This window comes from Falco rusticolus, chromosome 9 (assembly GCF_015220075.1).
Source record: "Falco rusticolus isolate bFalRus1 chromosome 9, bFalRus1.pri, whole genome shotgun sequence".
Classification (NCBI taxonomy): Eukaryota; Metazoa; Chordata; class Aves; order Falconiformes; family Falconidae; genus Falco; species Falco rusticolus.
The window spans coordinates 39033463-39043846 of NC_051195.1; positions in this window are offsets into that span (position 1 = coordinate 39033463).

Sequence of the window (10384 nt, forward strand, 5' to 3'; positions counted from 1 at the left end):
GGATGCGCCCGGGGACTGCAGTGCGGCTTTGTTTTGAAGGGGCTGTAGTGGGGCACGGGCTTGCCCGTCGTGGCTGCACGTACCGCCAAAGGCAGCGGGAGAGCGCGAGTTAGGCTGTAGTGGCGGGGGGTTGCCCCCAGGACGTACTGCAGAGAAGTTGCGTGAGGTAGAAAGAACCCAGCAGCGATCATCTGATGGGAGGTGAAAACAATACTAAACTTCCCCCTAACGTTTTCCACTAAATAAAAAAAAAACCAACAAAGGAAAGAAGACCGAGGAAAGAACACAAAGGAAATAAAATGTGAGGGGAATATGGCTCTTAAAAGAATAATGCTTGTTCAAAAACACCACTCAAACTGCACTGACCTCTTTTGCCAGGCCAAAAAGGCCTTTCACCTTCCAGCCGGGGCGGAGGGGTGGAGGCGGGTGTCGGGGGAGCTGCTGGAGTCTGAACAACTCCAAGAGCAGAACAGAGACAGTAACATGCATGGCGGTTCCATGAGGAGTTGCAGAGGCTGGGTAAGGTTCCCATATCCTACCTGCTCTGAAAGTGGCCCGAGTGATGTTCTGTTTGGGCTTTTTTCTAGAATTTTACTTTGTTTTGTGAGACCTGACCAGTAAAATATGAATTGATAAGTTTTCTCTGTAGGTTGAGTAAGCATCAGCCAAACAGCTGTGTGCTGGACCTGCAGCTCCTTTCCCATGTCTGTACAGAGCAAAAAAAAAGCAAATGACAGAGAAAAAAAAAAAGATCTAGGGGAAAAAGGAATGACATACTAAGAAATGGCAGTCCTAGAGGTGAGGGAAAATGAACTGCATCTGGAACACTCACCATCTCCTCATCTTAATTCACTATAGTCCTTGATCCGAAAAAATTATTTAATTGATGGGCCCTCATAGTGGATCTGAAAAAATGCCCCTTGGACTTCAGGGGAGACTATCTACATATTTTGTTCTTACATAAGTAATGCTTACTAGTTTCAGATCTTGAACACAAAGATACATTACTAAAAAGTCCATCAACTGTAAAAGGTATGTTTACTTGTGTAAAGGTCAGATCCTTCAGTGCCTCCTAGTGTAGTGTAACTTCTGGGGAGGGCCAGAACCTTGAGCAAAGGCAGGCAGTGGCTTTCCTACCAGTAAAGAAAAAGGGAGAGTCCACAGCCTCCATGTCTTCAAATTTTTCTCCCAGACTTCATCTAACAATGTGTGGCTTGTCCAAAGCTACTGTTCTAAAAATAGTTACACAATTCCTTTCAGGGATCCTCTTGAAAGTGTATCTGAGGTAATAGTCAGATACATGAGAAAAGTATTGACTTCAAGTCTTTTTACATAAATAAATAATTTTTAGCTGAATAAACTCTCACAACATTAATAGGCTTGCTGTGCTTTTATCTCTGAATTTTTTGCCGTCAGGCTGTCTGTATACATTTTCATTTTGTAGGCAGAGCTCATTTATACTTGTGCGCACGTACATTTGGCAAGGCTTGACATCTGATGGGTGATACTATCTTTAATAGTCTGTTACACAAAAATATGTGTATCAAAGCCTATTAAATCAATTCAGGATCTCTGAAATTCAGAGACTCTTCCTTGGTAACAATAAAAGGATTGCCTGGAACCTGTTTTTCAGCTAGCAAGGAATACTATTAATTAACAATAGTTGTTGTAATTACCCTGTAAGCTAATGACACACGGTTGGGCAATTAGGTAATTACTGTGCTCAGTCCCTTTCTACAGAGTGCAGGGGCAGGCCGAGAGTGATACTTAGCGGGCCTGGGGATTTAGAGCATCAAGTAGAGTAAAATGCTTTGCCCTTAGTTCTGCAAAGTCAAAATGTTTAGGCTGTGGTTCCACAAAGATAACAGGGATAGGGTACTTGATATCCTCAAAACACTATTGCAGTATGTCAATGCTGAGCTGGTGCAAAGTGACTCTACTGATAGAAAGTTCTCCACAGATGTCTGAAGCTGGACCTTCATCAGTGTAACTGCAGCTGGTACCACACGATTTGGTACTTCGTCGTCTAGCCCATAGCTGCTGCTTCTCCTTTTTTCCGTTGTTGGTGGTCTGAGGTTTGGGAATATCACTTTGTTTTTTTTTCAAGTAGATTTAGTTAGAGTACCCTCTCATCTATGAATTTACCAGAATTGGAGTTTTGTTCACCTTCTACTGAGTTACTTGGATTAAGACTATCTGGAAATGCAGTGTAATACCTAACAAACAGAAATGTTGACCTCCTGATCAACCCAAAGTGGCCCAAAGTCATGGCCAAGGACAAAACAACAGCCGCTCACAGTGCAGCCTGCAAACTTGATGATTGTCTTCATTCTTCCAATACAAGATAGTTTTCCTCAAGCATAGCTCACTGCAGTCTTACCAAGCAGGAGAACGGGAGCTGTTTGGTTTTGGGAGGAGAACATTTCCACACATGGGCTTCTATGAGAATTTAAGGAATGATGCAATTACCTGAGCATCTGCTCAGGTGCTCATGTGGACACCTCGGTGACCTGAGCCAGTGCAGGGTACAGGTTCTGATCTGGGCTCACAAGGCGACTGTCAGCAATGAATGCTCCTTGTCAGCAGGACTTCTGTTCCGTGGTTTCAGGAGGGTTATCACCTCTTAAACTAAGATGCAGAAATAATTTCCAGATTCAACAGGGATCTTCTGCAGCAGCATTTGGGACTTCCCAAGCTCAAGGACACTTTGCGTCCTCCAATGGAGAGAGAGAAGATAAGAACACTACAAGAGAAGAGACTATGGGGGAGAAGGATGATGCTCCCACTGTCAAGCATCTAAATCAAATACTCCAAGAAGATGCCCCATCTCTAGAAGCTGGGGAAGACAGGATGAGGAAGACTACTCCAGGTAAGAAAGCCTTGTTTATTGCATCCTGTCATTAAGTTGGGATGGATCTGTTTTGTCTTGATTTGTTTCTGGGTGCTCTGATAAGTGCCAGGCTCTTTGCCAAGAAGCAGCTCTCAGGCTCTCTGCTCCCACCATTTCTGTCTGAATGCATACTTGCAGAGGTTCATGCGTGCCACGCTCCCAGGCTGGTGTTGCAGCCACAACTCCCCAGCCTGTCCATCCTGGCAGGGTATGCCTGCCCTGCTGCCTCCCCAGCTTTGGTTTGGGGAGGTGCAGCGCTACCCTACTCTGGGCTTTTTGTACCTTCCTGCGCTTTCTCCTGAACTCCCTGTGTCTGATACAGCTGGCAACAACTTTGAAGCAAATGAAAAGACACATGCACTGAAAAGACAATGAAGACAAATTTATACAGTGTGTACAAAATTTCATATAACTAGGTGAGGCCCGTGTGCCACAGGGTTGCTGTCTGTTTGAATATTGAAAAAGAATAAAGAGATGAAACTGGCTTGTCATGGTTTTTACCATGTTAACAGTTGGCTAATGCCAGGCTGGAAATGACATCCTGACACTGGCTTGGTGCTTCTCCCAAGACTTTTTCCCAGGTGGTGGCTAAGGTCGGTAACAGGCTGTTCTTCCAAGAAATCTACCACATGCATTGCCACAATGCACAAAGGTCAACATCCCACAGGTGCACTGGGCAGGTAAGCAGAGGCAGGACACCGTTTGAGCCAGGTACAAGGCCATGTGCCATAGCACAGTGGCAAGTTGTCTCACATCAGGCAGAAACGTTGTCCTGCATTGATGCCTGATCAATTTGTACTTCCAAATGACCTGTTAGTGCGCAGCACCAGCAGTAATTTGAGAGAGACACACCTGCCTGAAAATGGGAATTCTGGCAGGCTGGGATCAAGGGCACTCTGAGTCAAGGGCATTGCAGAGAATCTGCCAGATGAGAAAGCAGATACATGAAGTTATCACAATACGTTGTGGAACACTGCATGAAAGAAGGGTTTCACCTGCAGGAAAAGTGTTTCCCTGGTGAGGAAAAAGTTATTTAGAAGATTGCAGGAGCCTAAACGAATAATTAAAAAAAAAAAAAAAAAAGCTTAAATTTTGAAGTATATTTTGGTGGGGGAAAAGGAGATGAAAGAAGAGAAAAATAATAAACTAAACACATTGTGTCCAAGGAATGAAGAGGTAACTACAGGTGAGATTCGGCACCCTGACCTAGATGTTGTGGTACTTGGCATCAATGGGCAGGAAGATACAGTGTTGGCATAAGCCCAGTGCTACTCACCAGTATCTTTTGTCAACATTATGTGTAACACAGACTGTTAGCTTTTACCACAATCCAGCAGAGAACACATTACATCAAGAAAGAACAGAGGAGAAAAGTAGTACAGATTTACTAATGTGACATGCTTCAAATTATAAGGGGCTTCAGCAACTTATGTTTAACTGCATTAAATTGGAGCAATCCTCATTCCCATTCCTTCTTCTGCCAGCTCTGAGATACCACAAGTTGTGGAAATTTTCAAAGAAATCTTGTTTTCACTTCGGCAGACACCACAGGCTGAAAGCATGGAAGAGGTGACAAAAGCAATGAGGCAAGCAAAGCAGGGTAAACACTTGCACTTCTATCTTAAAATGCATTTCAAGAGGCTGAAAAAAATGTGTCTTCTGGCTTGTGCGGACCAGACTTGGGTGTGTTGTTCCCCTGGCTAATGTGAAGGGAGTACAGGTGTGATTACTCACTTCTTCTTGTCCTCAGGGCTATGGCTTGGAAAGGCACAGGTGTTCATAAACACTCATCTATTTTTTTTTCCAGCCAACTTATTGCATGAGACAGACATGTATTTTTTTCCCTTGTGGTCTCCCAACAGATAAAAACTATATTCCCTACTGAAGAGACCATGAAAAATAGTATCTGACAATTTCAGCAGTCCTCTGCTAGGAAGAAAGAAAATCAGTAAGAAATCCTGCAGAGATGACAAGGTTGCCACTAAGATGGTGCCTCCCTTGCAGGGATGTACTCCCCCCACCCCCTTGTTTCAGAGAAAGAAATAGCTGTGCAGAATCCCTCTGCCTCTGTTATACATAATTTTCAGAATGGAGCATTTCATATGAGAGACACATGTATGAGCGCTCGCACATACCCTGAAGCAGAATTGCAACATTTACATTTGTTTCCTGTCTTAAGCTCTCACTGGGGACTAAAAATGAAAGAGAGCCTGCATTACACCCCAGAAGTGTCTGTTTTTCACTGGTGGGTCATGTGGTCCTCTACAAGTCACATCCAGCGTGGTTTTATTTCTGATTGCACAGAAAGTAAACCACATCCTTGCTATGGCTTGAATCTAACACAGACCTAATAACAAAATAAAGCACTCTAGAGATTTTATCACTGCTGATGCGGTGGGACCCAGCTGTTCAGCTACATTCTGACTCAGCAAAGATTTCATTGTCTTTTCACGTGCGATAATGCACTCAGAAATGACAAGCAAAGGCAAATTTTTAAAGCACACATATGGCTTTGTGTCTAAGCAATACATGGATGTGCAGAAGAATAGTTTCTTGTGTTCTGGCACTACGACACTACAGCAAACTGCAGATAATTCTTGTATCTTTAGTTCCTGTGCCTCCTAGAAGATCACTGTTTCACAATATACTGATCACAGTTAATAACTAATAGTAAACATCTCCAGAGACATTACAGCTGACCATCATTGTTATTTATTTCACAACACTGGGCCTGTAGAACAGATGGAGCGAATACTGCTTTAGCACAAAAGAAGGGACAGCACACAGCTCGCATACCCTTGTTCTAACTAGACAAGCGGCTGTGCACGATGCATGGAGCTTTCCCAGACCCTGCATACTGGGAAGCTGAAAGCAAAGCTGCCCTGAGGAATCACAAGCCCTGGAAAATAGATTTCCTCCGTTCGGATTGAGCAGTTTCCAATCTTTGGCTAATCCTTTCCACAGGAGACTTTGAACTGATGGTGTCCAAGGTTCTCTCTTTGGAACTTTATAGAAAATTAACATATGCCTTATATTAAAGCCTTATTCAAAAGTAAATTCACTGTTTGTGAGACAAGTGACTGGTACGTACACATATACATGGAAACGGAGTCAGTAGGGGAACGCTTTGCAACAGCCGTTAAAAATACTGTTATAAAGCAGGAGACAACAGTTATAGCTAAGACCTCATGTATGACCATAACTGCTACTCTTCAGAAAGCATAAGATGCCATTTATAGATGATCTTGCCTGCAGGGATTACTGAGCGTATTTTGTCTGGCATCTTGTATTTCAGAGGTTACAAGTATATGTTCCTATTTCTTCCACAGTAACCTTCAGGAGCATTTGTTTTCTTTTTCATGCTGTTTCCCTCTGCCGTTACCAAAGCTGACAGGCTGGCAGGCTCTAATATGCACTCTAAGTTCACAGATAAATTAAAGGAGTAGCTAAATGAAGCTAAAAGGAACTGCAAAGAGATGTTCTTCATTTCTCAGAGGTGAAAGAAAAAAAACGTTACACTGCAAGTCCTCTTTTTCTTTTCCAGTTGATATCATGTTTGGATATTTCCTCAGCTAAGGTGAAAAGAGTGTGAAAGCAGTAATATCTCTCTCCTTTGTCTAGAGAGAAGGCTGGATATCCCATTTACAGAAACTCAACAATCAATAACTCAGTTTGTCTAGAGAGCGTATTACCCTAACTAGCAATGTTACAGACTTGAAATCTTCCTAAATACTCTGAGAAGCCTCTTTTTATGCAGACATTAAGTAAAACAGGTTCCTTGGCTTATTTTCAGTCTGACAAAAAATAATCAAGGAAAGTTTCTAAATGTGACATTCCTCCTCTATTAACCTACAGATTTAGAAACCAAAAATGGTAATCAGAAAAAAACCTGCAAGTGATGACTCTCAACACGCCTTTGCTGTAGAAGTCAGGTATCTGTATTTGCTGTTGAGGGTACAGTTGGGTGGTCAGTAAAGGATCACTGTAGGGAGACATAGGAAGCCCATTCATTCATGTCAAGACCAACATATGCTATTCTGCAATATATGTGAGCAGATCTTGGCTAATCGAAGTAATCCAGCAAACTCAGAGGTAACTTGCCCTGCTGTATTACATGCTTCTCACATCTTCAGGACAAGAATCTTTCTACATGCTATGAAACCTGCTCCTTCAGATGAAACTGGCCATAGCAAAATTTGCATTATAGCTGCCTCTCAGCACTTAAGTCTTGTAAAATGTAAAAATTAGACACCTTAGCCCTTAAATATAGGAATAACATTGCTAAGAATAGGTGATTCTGAAGTGCAAGAACAACACTATACAATATTATGTGGACGGTGAAATAGTCTATATATTCTGCACAGCCTTTCCTCAGAAAAATAATCTAACCTTGGAGTTAGGGACCTGAGGTTTTTCATTTAAAAAACTTAATTAATGCTATCCCCCATCAGAACTCAATAGGAGGTTCAACTGTCAATCGAATTGTCAATTCAACATAAGGTTTTCTCTTACAAAAAGTGTGGTTGCTACAACCACATGGCAGCACTCCATTTAAGAAAATGCACTTTGACAAGTTTTGTGGTCATGAGTGTGGCTAAGGGTGAGCGCTTTCTGAGTGATATATTTAACTGGCCTCATCAGTGTAAGGAAGAGGAGACACTAACAAAAACATTATGCCTGTCATGATGATTACCTGGGCTGCAGAGATAACACCTCTCAGTCACTTTTCTGTTTCTGTAAGAAGCAAGAGAGAAAATATTTATTTTTTTTTCCTAGACCTACTTACTTGAGCAAGTAGTGCCTATTGCAGGGTGCTCTGTAAATCAGTAGATCCTTAAAATTATCTGGATGCTTACAGGTAAAGAATTTTCATCTCATTCTGTTTTACTTGCATATCTCCTATCCTTGATGTATTCAGGAGGCAAGCTCTTTGAATGGCATCATTCTCCATTAGGAGATTTAGAGATACCCAGATTAAATCAGCTGGTTCTATTTTCAGTTCTCCTCTCTAGGTAGGTGACCAGCCCTTAGCAGGTACTGACAGCTGGTGTTTTGTGAGCTGACTTAAAGGCCTTTTTTAGGCAGACCTTCGTTTTCAGCCATGTGCCTGCAAATTGCTGTGACAAAGTCCTGTAAAACTTAACCATCCAAAATCTTAACGCATTTCCCAAGGTAAGTCCCATGTCTTCTTGCAGGAAGAGAAGTAGATTTGTATAATTTTGTCATCACATTAGTGTTGAATCTAGTGACCTATATTTATTCAAGATGGTTAAATATAATATTAGTAGTAGGAATTTAGTGAGTAGTGGCCCACTCTTTGCTTATTTCTTCAGGCATCTTGTGTGTAGACAGACAGTCCTGCCTCACCTGAACAGAAGCATCTGATTCAAACAGTGCATTACCCTTAAGTGCCAACAACAGTTGCATCAGTTTAAGCAAATTGCTAAAACTATGTAACTGTGAAGACAGGCCTTATAGGACAACAAAGTTATTTTTAGTCTTAACCTAGCTGTGGCTTAAATATTTGGGGAGTTACAAAGGTTTCTGTTGAGACCTCAGTATAGTTGTGCTGAATCACAGAATCTCCTGAGTCTTGCTAGAGATAACAAAATAGTAAACTTGAAGCAAAGGAGCTTTCCTCTGGTGAGTTTGGTTACTGGTTCTAAAAAACCACAGTGTTCAGAAGTCTGAATAGTACACTTGTCCCTCTTAAACAGATCTCCATCTCACAATCAGAGGTTGTAATCTCTACTGCTGTAATCTCCAGCAAGCCTGTACATGCAAGCGGGGAGGGGGAAAAGAGCAAGGAAGAAACAAACCTTTAGAAACACATTTCCTTCTTCACCTACAGCTCAGTTTTAAGCAGAACCCATTAGTTGAACTGCAAATAAGAGGGATTTGTTGTTGTTTGAAGGCATTTTGTTCTGCTTTTGAGAACGTAACACAGAAGTATAAACTTTTAAAGTGGTTTCAGCTGAGTTGTCCAGTTATGGTGCCATGGTACATCTCACCCACACTCCCTGTCTTCACAGTGAGGAGGGCACACTGTCCAGGCTAGCACATCAGGCAAACGTGACAGCAAGCCGCTGCACAGCCTCTTCTCATGGAAACCTTTGACAGGAGCTGCTGGCTCCTGAGCCCCAGGGCTGGCATGGGCTGGGAACCTCACTGTGCTCAGCAAACACCTCCCAGCAGGATTAATTTGCTGCCATTTTAATTCTTGCCCATTTGTTTCTTCTGTCAGGCAGCAACTGAACATGAGCCTAGCACTGAGGTACACCTGTTTCCAGCTCTGCCCTTTGAGCCACAGCTGCCCTGATGTCTGTATGAAGGCCAGCGCAGATAAAGATCGGAGAAACATGGCATTTTGCTTAGCTGACACCAGAGCAACAACAGCTTCTTTTTGGTAAAGCTGATCCAAAGCAGTTGCTTCTTGCTTTTAAGAGACAGGCTAGTTTTGAAAATCTGCAAAGAGAAAGGTGCCTTTTATTTCTGGCAGAATGTGTGGGATTTGAAAAACAGGGAAGGGAAAATCATTGTGATGCACTGGAGTTTCACCAATTTGTTTGAATTTCTCTTGTCTGCTCCTGTCCTCCCTCAGCACGTCTTAAATCCAAGGGTTTTTCTAAACATAAGTTACTCTAGCTAGACCATCCATGTACTTAAAGATCCATTTTTCTGCATTACTTCCTCTTTTCACTTTTGCACATAAACACAATTCCACAGAAACCTCCTACGGATGCTAAGTAACCCCCTCTAGCCATGCCAGTTTAAGAGTGTTACAGCACCCAGTCCAGCAACCCAAGGCTGGCTAGCTGTATACTGTCTTTCTCCATTAGAAAGAGGAAATTGTGCCCAAGAAAGAATTTTTTTTAATGCCAGTGGTAACACCTGAATGCCCACCACCTTCTCTCCCAATATGGTAGCTATCCTATTAGAAAACTGCATAAAGTAAAGCCCAGTTTCCTCCTGATTCCTATTTCAGTTTCAAAATCCAAAGCCAGCTATCCTGCAGCAGGCAATCTGAAACAAGTAAGCTCATGCCATACACTCCTCCCAAGCCTTTTCACCACATGAAGGCAGCAGTCAAGTGCTTTAATACAAAACATGAGACTTGACAGTCTTGTAACCTTAACCACAGTTTCGACTTCATTTCTTTCCCAGGCAGTGACTACAGAGGAGCGCTGCAGAACTGACTTGGTGAAACAGTGCCTGCTGACATGTGGAAGGCCAGCTAAAATGCCTGCGCTCTGCTTCCCAGTTTTGCACAAGAGAGGAAATGTAGGTAGGTGTAAAAAACCCCAAAGGCAGACACGAAGCGAGGGAGGTGTTAACCACAAGCAGCTCTTCCTTCAGTGAGTGCATGTCAATTCCCAACAGCAGGCTGGAGTTGGCACACACAAAAAATTGTACACTAAAATACTTGGAGTCTGCAGGCATCAGCTACACCAAGCCCCAGTCTAACCCTAATGACCTGGGAAAGTCAGTGCAGTA